General features: G+C 45.6%; 1 long non-coding RNA gene across 1 annotated transcript in view; it reads right to left on the bottom strand.

Annotated features, from left to right (window-relative positions):
* LOC142488787 (uncharacterized) overlaps window positions 1-16,146 on the bottom strand; it is an 89,457-nt gene that overhangs the window by 16,641 nt on the left and 56,670 nt on the right. Inside the window, exon 6 of the long non-coding RNA XR_012799660.1 lies at window positions 798-890. This is a non-coding gene — a long non-coding RNA (uncharacterized LOC142488787). The remainder of the gene's footprint in view (window positions 1-797; window positions 891-16,146) is intronic.

Genomic DNA, 16,146 nt, shown 5'->3' with positions numbered 1-16,146 from the left:
AAACCTCCATAACTACTGTTGGCAGGCCTGTACTTACCAGGACTTACTGCCAACAGGGAAGATGTACGCAGTCATTATTATGCATGGCTACACATATGGTAATTAAAACTGGGGCAAAGTTCTTGATACACTGGTGCAAAGAAGTGTACCACAACAATTACTCCATTTGTTCCCATTTCACTCCACAATTGTCCAAGTACAAACGCCCCACTAATTAAAATATTAACTTGTGCTAAAAAATGGCTAAATAGAAAGTCTCACTGGAATCATGATTAAATAAAGGTATAGCAAAAAGTTGGAAATTTGCTTGACCACACAGGGGAAAACTATGTTGGGTTAACTTTCCCTGTGGCCAGGACTGATGGTTAAAACTGACAATTGCAATTCCTGGATGCGAGGGAAGCAGTTATGAGCAGTTGCATCATGCAGTCACTGCGGCTGCCCATGGCTGTCACCTTCCCCAGAGCTAAGAGAAGAGCAGAGCTACATCTGTATCTTCTTTCAACCTTCCGAGCATGAGATCTTTGATAAATTCTCATCTGTACGGCTCCAAGCTTCTAATCTTGGTGGAAGACTTCACAATTGCTAAGCATTTCTACCTGTCAACCATAATACATTCTCCAGTATTAGTATGTAGGTAACATGAGTAAAGGATAACAATCATAGAACAATGATTAAACACTATAATTAGAGATGTGCAAATGTTTTGCCGATATTTGACTTTGCAGCAAATATGGCGTTTTTCACACGCGCAAATATTTGTGGTATGATTTTTTTTTAAATGGACCTTTGCCTACCTTAGTTCGAATGTATGCAATACAAATCAGCCAGTATTCACATATTCAATTTGCCCTGCAGGTAACATTCGATTCATCCAGAATTTGCAGACGCTGAAATATGGGTTGAGGGAGAGAGGATATGAAGTTTTATAATAAAACATATTTACAGAGCTATAGTACAACTTGACTAATACAAACAAAACCCTTTAGTATTAGCAGTAGTCTAAACACACTTAAGGTTTAAATAGCTGCTTTCCTGTCATTAAGCAACTAATCTATTAAATGGGTTAAATTACACATTTCATGCAATTGTTTTTAGCACATCAACTACATTATGAGCTTCAAATAGCACTTTGAATATTTTAAACCAATAGGTACTGTTATAAATGTAAGACCCTTTTATAATTTGAATAATTCATTGCATGATCACTCGTAAAACCAACAATGTCAAGCTGATTAATTATTTACAAAATAACTACTAGTAAATATTTTCCATTTTAAATACTCATTAAATTTGACCTGCCGGTGAGTCTACCCTACAGCTGAGTATTTCACAGCAGAGGTCATTTCAATGCTTCTTTGCAAATGCTGCATTATTACTTACAGGAAAGATGTACTTATAATGGCATTACCAATTTGTAACTATGAGAAACTTTTATTACAACATGTAAATCATGTGCGTTAAATTGAATTTATGGCCTCGGGAACTCGGTGGCATTTTAGTAACACAGAAACGGTGGATGTGAAGTCGTAATTCAAGGCTGCAATAATAGTCTCTGCAAACGGTGTGTTCATATGGACATGGTTATGTACATAGAGATCACATGTTCAATTATTAAGAAACATGTTCTTTAAAGGAGCCTCCCTCCTAAATTCAGACTAAACTGAAGACCGTGTTTAATAGATTAAAGTGCAAATTTATTAATAAGTACTATTCAATAAGACCTTTTTTGGTGCTGGAAGACATCATATGGCCAGTTACTTGAAAAAGTATGTTTTGCATTGGAATGATTACTGTGACAAAAAATATATAGATACCGTAAGAAGCTGCATATCATACTCAAAGTACTTAGCTTCATCACCTCAAATGATAAAGTAATCTCCGCTGTAATTGGCATCCTCTTTAAATTGTTATATTTTGAGCAATCTCCAAGAGGCTATGGTTCATTTTCATTAATACTAACTTCTCCACATTTTGAGGCAAGAGCCTGCGACACTCACTAACAATGCTGCCAGCAGAATTCAACTCTGGAAAGAGTATTCCACATAGTAATTTTTTAGCCCAGCACGTACGGTGTAAGGACCGTCCCTGATGTTAAGGTACTTTTATCTTTATGTAACGGGTAGTCCCCCACCCAATCGCATATAGAGTGTATGTGAGGGGGAACCTATATGTTACCAGGTGTGGTGCGTTATACCTGTCAGGCTCACAGGAGGCCTGAGCCTCCGCTAGTGAGAGCCTGGTGTGATTCTCTGGAACGTTTCTTCAGTCAGCGCCTCCACCTGTGTAGGATTCTAGGAGTGTAGAATGCTCCCTACACAGGACCACATATAGTAACCACATACACAGGAGTATAAGTATAACCGTTTACTATATGCAGCATCAACATAACACAATACACGTGCATTAACCATATGCTATCAACTCAATAACTGTACCACTCTGTACTAAAGTCCCAAATGTCATCCACTCCCACTTAGGAGTGTATACCATGTGCCCACCACCGTGTACCCCCAAACCGTGTTGTAACAGGGGACTTATCCCTGTTCACAAATGTGCCTCTAATCCAGCAGTATGGTGGTTAACTGCTGGTAGGCAATTAACTAACACCACCTGTCTGATTAGATTGCTTAGAAAAGCCTGTCTTTTGAGACAGGAAGTGAGACTCCTTAGCTCACACCTGAGCTGAACTTTGGAGACAGAGCAGAGATTCCTTAGTCCACAATGGGGCTGAACCAAGGAAGGACAGATGTCTTGAGCGACAAGCTGACCACAAGACAAAGGGGACAAGATTCTAAACTTGGAGCCTGACATTTTCTGTGCACACAAGGGTGCGGTTCCAGGAGAGCAGAGAAACTTCCCCTATAGCAGCCCAGCTAACAGATAAGACTTTTTTTGTATAAGACTATTATCTATGTCTGTGTATTGATAAATGTCTCCATGATTTGGGGCCGGTAAATTGCTTAGCTAACCAACCCAGTCAGAGAGGGCTGAGCTACATGTATAGATAGTCTCCAAAGCAGAGATAGGGGTTTTTGGTTGGCTCACTATTTCGCGTATGTTGATTTTTTTTGCTGTTTAATGCGACAGGCACAATAAAGCCTTGTTATAATTTCACCTTACAACAGTCTCCATTGTGTACCTCTGCACATGTCCTCCTTCACGTGTCCACAGTATAACCCTTGTCCCGTGGTCAGCGCTGCCACTATGTGTGAGTACTCTGTTGGTGCACTTTATAACGATACCTGCCCAGTGCGGCGGCACCTGGGCTTAAAAGGATCTTCACAAAGGATCCGGCGATCTCCTGCACGACGTCCGGGTTTCGCCCTCGTGGTGATCCGTCAGGGGCGATCCCACCCTGGAGATAGTCTTGCTCTTTGGAGCGTAGGCTTGAGCCCAAGTCTCTTCTTGGGGAGTGCAGCGTCCGCTGTGTCCCTAACTAACACTGGTACTAATGTGGCAAGGTCCCTAACCTAGGGCCTGTCCCTGTAGCACCACAAGCTGTAAGGGGCTCAGGACCTAACTGGGGCCTTGTGGGCTGCTGGCCTGATGCAGTGGGTCAAAGACCCCTGCACTCACCTCTTTCCCCTAGCTCTTCCTGGTCCTTAATGATCTGTGTCCCGCTCGCATGAAATGTATCAACACCCTGCAAGCAGGGAGCTCCTCCAGCCCTATTGGCTCCCTGGCCTCATTGGGCCGCTCCTGAGGCTCATGGGACTTGTAGTCCCGTTCAAGAGCCTTCCCTGGTAGGCTACGGTTCGCACGCATACCACTGCGCATGCGCGAACTCCTCAGGGCCGCCGGGACTTACTGCGCATGCGCGAACTCCCTGCTCGGGAGTCGCCGGGGACCTCCGAGCGCCAGAACACTCCCTGCACTCGGTCCCCACCTTCCAGACATGCCGGCGGGTCTGTCGCTGACTCCAGGCAGCGGAGGAGAGGGAGGGGGTCGCGGAGCAGAGGGGGGAACCTGGCTACATCCTCCCCCTCCCCAATGGCCTCGCTTGGGACACAACTTAAACAACTATAACAGAAGTTATATAATAAAAATGCATCTCAACACAAATACAATTTATCACCTCAATTGACTTTAAACGATATTGCACAGTTCTGTGAGCATCACAATTACAGACTGTATTTTGCTACGAGACCACTGCTGAGCCTCATAGTGGGGTGCCCCAACTTGATCATAGGTTACCCGATTTGGAGGGTACCTGACTCTTTGGCTCCTTCGGTGCTGTTCTTCAGCAACTCTCTCGGGGGAGTAAGAAGTACAGTCCTGAGGCTCAGCCTCTTCCCTTGAGGGGGAAAATGTCTCTAGATAGTCTCTCTTTGGCACAAAGCACGGATTTTGTGGATCCAAAGGCTGGCCCGCTGGAGCCACCTTAGTAGGCATTGGCCTACGGGGCCCTTTACCCATAGCTCCTCCGGGAGATGCCCCTCCAGTGAGAGGATCCCTTTGAGAGGGTCCTTCCATAGGATCTTCATGAGTTTCAGAGTTGGTACTGTCGCGGCCGAGTTTATTCTAACATTTACCCGGTCTCGGCCGTGACAGATACCGGGCGCGCGCTGCATTCTCCCGCGAACGCGCCGGAGCCTCGGAGGATCGGTCCTCCGATCGGGGCTTCCCCCTCCCCTCTCCGGGTCTGCCGGGTCCCCCGAAGCCCCCCACCGCCATCCCCCACATAGCGGGACACCAGGGCTCCCTTCAATGAAGCGTGACCACGCATCGGTGACGCGCGGCACGCCGAGGGGATTCAACACGAAAGCCGGGAAATCTCGCGGCTTGCAGCTCTAGCCGTATTCGAATAAAGTGTGCCGCCTCTGTATGATCATGTACAGTATCTTCACCAATCCCTGAGGAATCGGACTCACCGTTCAGCGGTGTGGCCAGTATTTCTGCTTCCTCATCCCCCACTTGTGAGATGGGTAGAAGATGATTACGATGCCATACCTTTACCCGGCCTTCAGTGTCTTTGATGCGATAGACCGGGAGGCCAGGCATCTGAGATTCTACCTCATATACACCGTCTCTCCATCGGTCAGCCAATTTATGTTTTCCGGGGACTCCCAGATTGCAAAGCAACACAGCATCTCCAGGAAGATGCTCCCGATATTTGACCTTATGGTCGTATCGCCTTTTATTGTCAGCATTCAGCTTAGCTGTAGACTTCTCAGCCTGTTGGTAAGCCTGTTGCAAGCTGTCTTTAAGTCTTTGCACATATATTGAAATGGGTAGCATTATGTATCCCATCCGTCGAGACTCGAAGGCGTACATCTACTGGCAGTCTCGCCTCTCGTCCGAACATGAGGAAGTATGGGGAGAATCCAGTTGACTCATGGCGGGTACAATTGTACATGTGAACCAGGGTCTCCACGTGTCGACTCCATTCAGTCTTCTGAGCACCCTTTAGAGTTCCGAGCATGTCCTGTATTGTCCGATTAAATCGTTCTGGCAAAGCGTCTCCTTTGGGATGGTACGGGGTCGTTCGTGATTTAGCAATGTTCAGCATTTTGAGCAATTCTCGGATCAGAGTGCTCTCAAAATCTCGACCTTGGTCTGAGTGAAGTCGGTTTGGAAGACCGTAGTGAATGAAGTACTTCTCCCATAGCACTTTTGTCACTGTGATAGCTTTCTGGTCTTTAGTGGGGAAGGCCTGGGCATACCGGGTGTGATGGTCCGTGATGACCAGCACGTTGCAATTTCCTCGGCTATCAGGCTCAATGCACATAAAGTCCATACACACAAGGTCCATTGGACCAGAACTTTTCAGATGGCCCATGAGCGCCGCTCTGGTTGGCAGTATCTTGCGTTGTATACACCGCGAACAACGGCGACAGTGGTGTTCTATGGCTTCTTGCATCTTGGGCCAGAAAAAGCGGTTTCGGACCAACCCAAATGTCTTCTCCACACTGAGATGTCCATGCTCATCATGTAGGGACTTTAACACCATGAACTGCAAGTTCCTAGGGAGGACTAGTTGTCGTCTGTCCGGGTGATTGTGATATTGCACCACCCGATAGAGTAAACAGTTATCGATTTCAAATTTGTCCGCCTCCCTAATGAGCAAGGCAACAAGTCTCCTGGAGCATCCTTCAGTAGGGCTGGGTCCTTCTTTTCAACGGCTTGCCTAATAATACTAATTACAGGATCTCGTATTTGGTAGTCTACCAGATCTTTCCACGTAGCACTTTGTCGTGGGTTATGTTCATCCCCTTTGGATCGCAGTAGGCAGCTGGGACAGCCTGCGACTGACATCCCAAGGAGTCCGCAACCCGTAATTCTGAGAAGGCCACTTGATCATCGATGATGGCAGCGGTGCTACACATAGCTCGCACCCCTGGTCCTGGGATTTCTTCCCACTCATCATCATCTGGAATAGCACTTAGTCCCGGTCATCGGGATAGAGCATCAGCTCCGACATTCAAAGGCCCCGGCTTATACTTCAGAGTATACTTCACTTCACTGTAAATAATAAATAAGCTAACCAACCTAAAAACAAATATTATAGGTGGTGCACCAGGAGCAATTAAGGCTAATAACCAAAAAGGAAATACAGAATCCAAAAAGACGGAGACTGCAGAAACTCCAAAAACAGGGCACTCAAGGTAGGTATTGAATGATATAAAATTAATTATTTTTTGTTAGACCCATGATCGAAAAATAGACAAAACAGTACTAAAAACAATTAAAAAAACGCATAGAATCTACTCCAGATCACAAAATATAAACCTTTGCGATTGTAGCAAGCAAAGAAAATAATTTGCGAACAAATAGCAAATAACAATAATCAAGAATGTATGTGCTGCATGTGTGGATGAACCCGGTGTAAGCAGCGTTCACATAAAAACAGGAGGGGTAAATGAAACCTCTCCCGGATTAAGGGATAATTGTCCAGCTAGAAGAATGTCCGTCAGATGGAATGATAGTAAGCAAACAATGGTGAAACATTAAGCAACTTGAACTGGATGTAATGCTAGCAAATGAATCAGACACATGAAATAGCAGAATCATCATAAATATTGAAATTGCATGTGATACTAATATCAAAATAGTAAAAAGCACATGCCAATGCTAAGGATGGTCACTAAGATGAAAATAAAAAAAAGGATTCCATATGTCCCGTATTATATGAGCATGGCAAAGAAGCCAAAAAACAAAGCTATAATGATAAGAAGCCTTGATCCGGATACATCAAAGACAAAATTTTCACACCGGCCAGAGTAACTAAAATATTGGCAAGTAGAGATACACATGCAAATAAGCACCATAGGCGAGCAGAGGTGCTGGATCAGCAAATGAACCTAAGTGCCAGGGGAAGAGAACCCCGGTTGTAACAAAGTAGTTGCAGGTAAGACAACACATAGTATACTCAAGCGATAGAAGGTATCATGCTGCCAGAAAAATATGCCGTTAGTATCCATGGCCCGATCCGTGCTTCTTGGCCCGCTCCATACTCTGCTATGGATTCAACTAATGCATCAGCTGCTTATTTCGGGAAACCGGGATACCGGAAATCCAGTGGATCCACTGCACACACCGTTAGCTGCTTACTATTAATCTGGATTTAGAGAGGGAGGCGCTCAATGTGGCATTTTACCAACAGGCTTTCGTCGTGATCCAGTACCTCTGCTCGTCTACAGTGCTTGTTTACATATGTAGCTCTACTTGCCAATATTTTGGTTACTCTGGCCAGTGTGCATATTTTGTGTTTGATGTATCAGGATCAAGGCTTCTTATCATTATCGCTTTGTTTTTTGGCTCCACAGACTGACTGTGCAGTGTAGCATGATATCACAGATTTTTAGGAACTTTGATTGGAAAAAGTCGATTGAGGAATAAGGGTCTGGTATCATATTGATTCTGAACCAAGGACAGTTGATAACGTCAGCAAGAAATAGTTGAAGGTTAAAATGTCTAAATGTTCTATTGAAAATAACTTTAGGGCTAGATTTTAATAGTTTTATTTTATGTACACACTACAATGATTACGTGATCACTGAAAAGGTCAGGCAATATACCAAAGGTTTGGATTCTATTGGTACAGGAGGTTAGGATCCAATCTATCAGTGAGTGGTTACAGGATTTTAAATTTGGACGAGTAGGTTGAGCAATTAGTTGTTTTAAATTTAGTAATTTGAAATGTGCACAGATTGTTATTTTTAGGGTCAAGCCAATGGAGGTTGAAGTCACCAAGAATCTATAGCTCACTATTTCTATTCAAAGAATCAATATTGTCAAGAAAATTGGACACATCCGATAAGGAATGTAGTGGTGCCTTGGGTGGTGGTAGATGCCAATAATAACAATACTGTATGCTTAGAAAAGGACAGTCAATCTTGCCAACTAAATATTTAAATGCGGGTGGGTTATGGGGGTTATTTAAAAACAAAAATGACAAGAAATCCTCAATATAAAACACCACCCATCCTCCTCTCTTTGACCAATCCTTCCTTAAGTTTGAGGTACCTTGAAGAGAAATACATGTTTCAAGAGTTTTGTGACTTAGCCATGTTTTAGTAACAACTATGTCTTATGGCTTATAAAGGAAGGACTACGTCCTAAATTCATTTAGTTTGGACAGTAAGCTACGGAAATTGATATGGAAGACAGATAGTCCTTTTGGGAATTTAAAAGGGATATTTTCTGTGCAGTGGAAGTTAGTGAAAAAGGGAAGGCTGGGGTTAGTTCAATATTACCTGCCAATGCTAGTAACAAAAAAGATTACAAATGTAAATAATTGTTTGCGGGTTGCAGAAGAATGGTGCTTGCAATGGCTGTTTTATTTATTGGTGCTAGGTGAACTGTATTTCAGAGTGTGCCACCAACATTGAGTAGGTAATGCAAAGCTTTTGAGTTAGCCAGGGTGTTTGATTACATATGTAAAGAATTTAAGTTCCACCCGCTCAACCAGGCGGTATTTAAGGTGCACTGGGGTAATAGGTGCTTAATAGCAAGACCTAAGAGAAAATATGTTTCTCTATTGTCTTGCTGTATGATTACATAGGCTGAGCTCACAGATGAAGAGTTATTTAACTGGGGAAGAGTAAGATGATTAAGTAAAGTTACAGCAGTGAAGAGAATTGTAGTCAGTAACATTATGTATGTATGTATGTATGTATGTCTTTATTTGTATAGCGCCATAAAATGTACATAGCGCTTCACAGTAGTAATACATGTCATATAAATAGCAAATATAAATAACACATCATGGGAATAAGTGCTTCAGACATACTGTAAAAGTAACATTAAGGAAGGAGTCCCTGCTCCGAGGAGCTTACAATCTAATTGGTAGGTAGGGAGAACGTACAGAGACAGTAGGAGGGAATACTAGTAAGTGCGTCTGCAGGAGGCCAAGCTTTGTGTCATGTGTCCATGATTATCCAGTGCTACTCATATGCTTCTTTAAGCAGATGTGTCTTAAGGTGGGTCTTAAAGGTGGATAGCGAGGGGGCTAGTCGGGTATTGAGGGGAAGAGCATTCCAGAGGTGTGGGGCAGAAAGTGAGAAAGGTTTAAGGCGGGAGAGAGCTTTAGATACAAAGGGGGTAGAAAGAAGACATCCTTGAGAAGAACGCAAGAGTCGTGATGGTGCATAGCGAGAAATTAGGGCTGAGATGTAATGAGGGGCAGAAGAATGTAAAGCTTTAAAAGTGAGCAGTAGAATTGAGTGTGAGATACGCGATTTAATCGGAAGCCAGGAGAGTGATTTCAGCAGGGGAGACGCTGAGACAGATTTAGGAAAGAGTAGAGTGATTCTGGCAGCAGTGTTTAGGATAGATTGTAGGGGAGACAGGTGAGAGGTAGGAAGGCCGGACAGCAGGAGGTTGCAGTAATCGAGACGTGAGAGAATGAGGGCCTGAGTCAGAGTTTTAGCAGTTGAGTAACAGAGGAAAGGGCGTATCTTTGTGATATTGCGGAGGAAGCATTATAAGCATTATAAGCATAAGATATGAACTTACAACAGTAGTGTTGTAAAAAGTAAAATACAATAACAAGCAATACATTTTTGGGCAAATGGCTGTTTTTAATTAATTGTTAGGTTTTGTATTTCTGTTTATTGTTTAGAGTTAATTGTTATGTATTTGTAGGGCTTGTTTTTATTGAATTTGTGGCTTGTTTAGGCTTTGATTTCTTTTATTGTTGTGTTGTTTAGGTGTTTGATTTCTTTTATTAATATGGTGTTTAGGTGCTTGAGTATTTGTTATTGTTGTGTCTTTTTGCTAATGTTATTTTTTTTAGGTTGCCCATTGACTGCTATAGTGGCTAATCATACCCATATTATATGGGCATGATGGAACACTGTGCCAATCAATGGGTAGAGGCCACCATGGTGGATAGCGGGGGAGGGGGTTTAACCCCTTAATTACTTTAGCGGTTACTAACCACGAAGGTGATTATATGGTTAGGGGCCATTAGATTATATTGGGTGAAGTGGGTGAAGGTGGCATTTGCCCGAGGTGTGTGTTTATGCCTACCGGGTGGGTAGCGGGAGGGGTTAACCCTTTCATTACCTTAGTGCTAAGGTAATGAAGGGGTTAACTCCTCCCACAAATCCCCCGCAAGCCCTAAACACCCACCGCGGGCCAAATACCACCTCCACCCTCTTCCCACAATAAAAAGGGCACTGGTAATTAACCCCTCCATTGCCTTAGTGGTTAGCCGCTAAGGCAATGAAGCTGCCTGTAAATTTATTTTTTTTGCATTGGATAGAATCCGGGTGTCTCTTCAACTGATATTAATGTTTATCAGCTCCGGAGTCTCCTGGCTTCAATCCGATACATGAAAAATGCATTTTTATTATTATTTTTAAGTCCTGCTCTCAGATCCCATCTCGCCACTAGGGCTGGCGAGATGAAATCTTTCAATTCCAGAGCTCTGATAATCTCATCGGAGCTACTACGGTAGAATAGCAGAATTTTATTGAAATGGAGCTATTTGGATTTTTGCACATTCCGCTCGATGTGTTTGAGCAGGAGCGAGAAATCTTGAAAAAATGCCTTTCCTGTACGATTTGGCCAACACATCGAAGCTTTCGGAATAACTACCTTGCAAATTATTGCTAGAACTGCTCAAAATCCTCGATGAGTTGGTTATTGAAGCTATTGGAATAGGCCCCATTGAGTTTGTATAATATTTATCAATTCATAACCTTTTATCTTTTCTGCAAACTATTTTCAACCAAACGAATGTCTAATATCAATGTAAAAATGTCCCATTGAGTGCTACTGTAAATATAGTAAAACAATCACATATATAAACATAAAATGAAATGATAAATTACATTCTGACATAAAATAATCCACAAAACAATTCAACAAAAAGAAGTCACATCAATTATTATTTCCCCCACACTACAATAAAAACATTGACATATCATTCAATAAAATTGCTTCCCTCATCAATAACATCAATAATAAACATCATTAGATTCAATTGCTTCCCTCAGCATTAACATAAAAAATATGCAAACCATTAAATAAAGTTGCTTCCCTCAGCAATAAAAAAATAAATAAAATAATAATAATAGAATAGCTTTACTCATGCCAAATCATTATAATCATTTTTTCAATAATATATATGTAACGGTCAGACACCCCCCCCAATCTCACATTGGCCCCTGTGGTCTACTGGCCCCCATTACATGTCTGTGTATGTTGTGGTGCACCTGCTGGCTTCCAGGTCTCCTGAGTCTCCCGCTGGTTGGTATAGGGGAATATCACCATGACAGGCGTCTGAGGTAGTGTGTTCTGAGCCCTACTCACATTCGATGCAACGCCTCCACCCCATCAGGATCTCTGCGGCCAAAGGGGAATGTATCTGATGGAGAACTCCTCTGTGGTACCTCCTTCTGCAGAATGACTCCACACTCACACAGAAGGGATGTAGTGAATAAGAGCATCTTTATTTGCATCTTTCCGGGCAGACTGCCCCTCATCGCGGTCGTGCTAGCTGCTCATCCTGTTGGAGTACATCCCTCTCAGAAGGTTCCTCCTCTCTCAATAGAGTTGGCTCACCTCTCCCCTAAAGGAGATCACCATCTGTGTCAGGTCCCTGAGCACAGTGTGTAGTCAGCTAGCAATTGAATCTGCCAGCCTTGAACTGCTGCAGACTCTCCTTCCACTTAGACTCAACAACCTTGAACCACCCTGGTTAACACACTAACTTTAGGCAGTGCTGTGTCTTATATAGACTCAGAAAACAGACACACCTCTGTGTCACTAACAGTGGACACAGAGCATGGTGTCACTTCCCTTGTTACATATGAAACCTCACCAGGATGTGAGGGCAAACCTCCATGATTGTTGCTGGCAACCCTGCATACTTACCAGGTTTACTGCCAGCATGAGAAAGAGCTGTATACCATTTTTAGATATGGCTACAATCTCCACGTGGTGAAACCCAACGACCCGGCTGGGATCTAAATTTGTGGAACCTTCTTCCAGGTAGCACTGCAACAGACAACATAACAACATCTTTTCATGAAAATACATTATTACACACCTCATTGTTTCTACATACAGTAAACATAATTGCACACAGTACATGCTGACCAGCAGACTGCACTGCTCCTAAGGAGAATCCACATTAATAATAGTGCCTAGGGTCTGGCATCTTTTATCGTCACACTGTAGGCTCTAGGTGGCCCATTTTTTGGCCTGTACTCCATCCTATTCATGAAAATGTTGCGCCCAACACTCCACACTCTCACAAGATGGGAGCTCCTCAGTTTTAAATCCTGCATAGCCACTTGATTTGTCATAATGTATTCTTCCACAGTCTCCCTCAACCATGCCTCCCTATTATCCTCAATCTCCTGCATTAAGGGTTCAGGCAAATAGGGGTACACTAGGCCATGGGATTTTTTGTACTTGGTTACAATGGCTCTTTGTTGCCAGCCCTGCCTGGCAGTAACCACGATAATGGCTCATCAGGATCGACTAGATCTCGAAATATAGATGACCCTCGGGGAGTAATTACCCCTGTTTGGATATCATGCCACCGTATTCGGAGCTCCTCTAAGCGCTCTTCCTCAGAGAACTCTCCTATCTCCCACCAGTAGTCCACTACTCCATCCCTCTTTAATATGAACCGAGTACGGTCGATCCAGGCATCATATCCCTCAAACGTGGGCGCCCACCACCTGGTTTCCTTCTCCTGTACCCTCTCTGCTACGGCTACTGTAGGCTCACTCTCTTCCGGTTCTCCCCCTGAAGAGATTACGGATGTCCCTGTAGACCTGGAATTTGACCCTAGGCGCTTAGGTCTACACCTGACATTCACAGTACAGTTACTATCACTAGTACATGATGACACGTTGCGCACAGACATTTCCCTCCCCGATCCCTCATCAGAGGTGAAACAGTCCCCCCAGTCCAAATTCGAACCAGTCCGTTCATCGGATGTGTCCCGTGACTCCCCAGACAACCCTTGGCTCGACTGGGACCCTGAGGAGGAGGTGACAGGGGCAGGAATTTTAACTAAGGCTGGGAGCTGAGCATAGGGTAAGGCCAGAGGCTGATGCGGCACAATGATCCGCAGCTTCTCGCTACATCGGCCGGTGCCATCGGGTTGGGGTACCGGCTCACCCATCTCCTGTTTCCCAGGCTTCCACAGGGCCTGCCAGCTTTTGCTCTTTACTGCTCCAGCCGATTGAATACAGCACGGCGGTCGCGAGGGCGCAGCCATCTTCCATCCAGTTCCGCAGTGTCCGCCGGACGTGACGTCATCTATCTTGCGGGACTCCCCGCCGCCATCTTGGGTTGGGCTCCCCACCGGAACCTCTTCTTCCACAACGACGTCCGCCGCCGGAAGTGAAGGTTCAGCTTGGAGCTCCGCCTGGGCCTGGGCTAGGCCTTCCGTCTTTGGCGCTACCGACGCCTGTGGAGGGTAAGGGTGTATCTCACCGCTCCGTCGGCTGTCGATGGGGCCTCCTCCGCCTTCCGCGCTGGAAGTCACCACTGCCGTGGAACTCCTCCGCTCTGGTTGCCTCCGCACAGGTGATCTCGGCACCTCAAGACTCCGCTCCGCTGCTTTGCAGGTAAGGCCTGGTTCTTTTACAGCGCCGCTGTAGTGGTCCGCCGGTAGGCGCATCACCACCGATGTCGGGCTTGCTTGTTCTTCATCCGAAGATGCAGACTCCGACTCAGGTAGTGGCACTCCCGCAGGGGACCAACAGCGAGGTTCCAGGTTCTCACTGCGGTAGCAGGCCCCTGTCTCTTTAGGCTCTGTTGCGATCATTAACAGCGATCCCCATTCTCTGGGATCAGCTTGCTCTTCTTTGACTTTGGGCGAGGCTTCAGCCGTCAGCTTGGCTGTCTCCGCTCCCGCCTCCACGGTATACCCCGGCACAAAGGGCTGCATGGCCCACAGATAATGGATGCCACATTGGGGACACCTTGCCGTGGTACTGGCTTCTCCACCCGGCAATCAATACTGCATGCACAGGCATCGTATAGTCTCGGTGTCACCCGTCTTGATCACCAGGAAGCCTCCTGGCAATGAGTAGGGGTGTGCTGAGATGTCCATCTCTTTTTCGCTTGAAACGCTGGTTACAGGGGACACTTTGCACAGTGGTCTTGCCTGTTCACCAGTTCCTCGCAACTGAAGGGCAGGGGTCGTTCCTTTAACTCCTCCCTCAGCTAGCTCCGCTCTCATTTGGCAAAGGTAGAGACCCCTCCCCCTGGTGGATATTAGGGGAGGGTCCCACAGATTCACTGGGTGACCCAACACTGGCTCTGAGCCTGTCACAGTCCAGGAGGGCGTGGCCACAGATTTCGCGCCATACCCCCCAGCAGGGTGGGGTTCTCATTTTGGCGCCAATCCCGGGCAACTTTCTGCAACCTTAGCATTTGCAGAATTCTCTGCACTCGGCCCACGCGGTCTCCCAGGGAAGCGGGAACCACCATCTTGGTTTGCACCGCCATTCACTATAGCAATTGAGGTAGATTTTTGTCTTGGGATCAACGTCTGACAATCAGGTTCTCCATCCACACCGCACATAACAACAATATCCTCAACACTGTCCTCCAGGGTAGCACCCGGGGATCCTAGGCAGGACAAAAACGGCGCGGCCACAGCTTTCGCGCCACTCCACAACAGACTTGCAAAAGTTCCTCCTTCTGCAGCTCTCTCTTCTGTGGTATATACACCACTTGCACTCCCTTCATCAGCCGTGGTCCGCCATCTTGGATTCTCTGCACCACGCGGAACTTCACTTCTTTTGGTCGCCATTTTTACTCTGTAATTTCTATTATCACACATGGTGCTCCTCTCTGTGGGGCAGATGCCATTTCGATGCAATAAAGAATGCCACGATGCACCACCTACATATATCTAATGTACGTTTGACTCATGTTGCACTACCTCAGGCTAGGCTCACTCTCTCTGTGTATGCTGTGTCCACCTTCCTCCAGTCTGCGCTCTGCGGTAAGTGTCCTGGCTCCTGGCTAGAGTACTCTGGCTTCTCCCATGCAGTACTAGGGCGTCTACATACTGTTGGCTACCTCTAGTGCAAGTCCTCTCTAGAATTCCTGACCCACGTTAACCAGGCTATTCTCATGAGCATGGCATCCCACAACTAGCTGCCTCAAGGTGACTTGGACAGCTATAGCCCTGTCTCCAGACCCACTTTACTCCGCTCAGGATCCTAGGTTGTGCTTTGCGAGCTGACAATTCCATCACACTCCTGACTACCCCTAGGCTCCGTCCCCATACACAGCACTGACGGGCAGCATACACTCTCTCTGTTTCCTAGTGTGCCTAGCAAAAGCCTGTCCTGTTGATACAGATCTCAGCAGCGCCTCCAAATGTGTAATGGTCAGACACCCCCCCAATCTCACATTGGCCCCTGTGGTCTACTGGCCCCCATTACATGTCTGTGTATGTTGTGGTGCATCTGCTGGCTTAGAGGACTCCTGAGTCTCCCGCTGGTTGATATAGGGGAATATCACCATGACAGGCGTCTGAGGTAGTGTGTTCTGAGCCCTACTCACATTCGATGCAGCGCCTCCACCCCATCTGGATCTCTGCGGCCTAGGGGGATGTATCTGATGGGGAACTCCTCTGTGGTACCTCCTTCTGCAGAATGACTCCACACTCACACAGAAGGGATGTAGTGAACAGGGGCATCTTTATTTGCATCTTTC

Source organism: Ascaphus truei, chromosome 2 (assembly GCF_040206685.1).
Source record: "Ascaphus truei isolate aAscTru1 chromosome 2, aAscTru1.hap1, whole genome shotgun sequence".
Taxonomy (NCBI): domain Eukaryota; kingdom Metazoa; phylum Chordata; class Amphibia; order Anura; family Ascaphidae; genus Ascaphus; species Ascaphus truei.
This window is presented reverse-complemented; position numbering and strand designations above follow the sequence as displayed.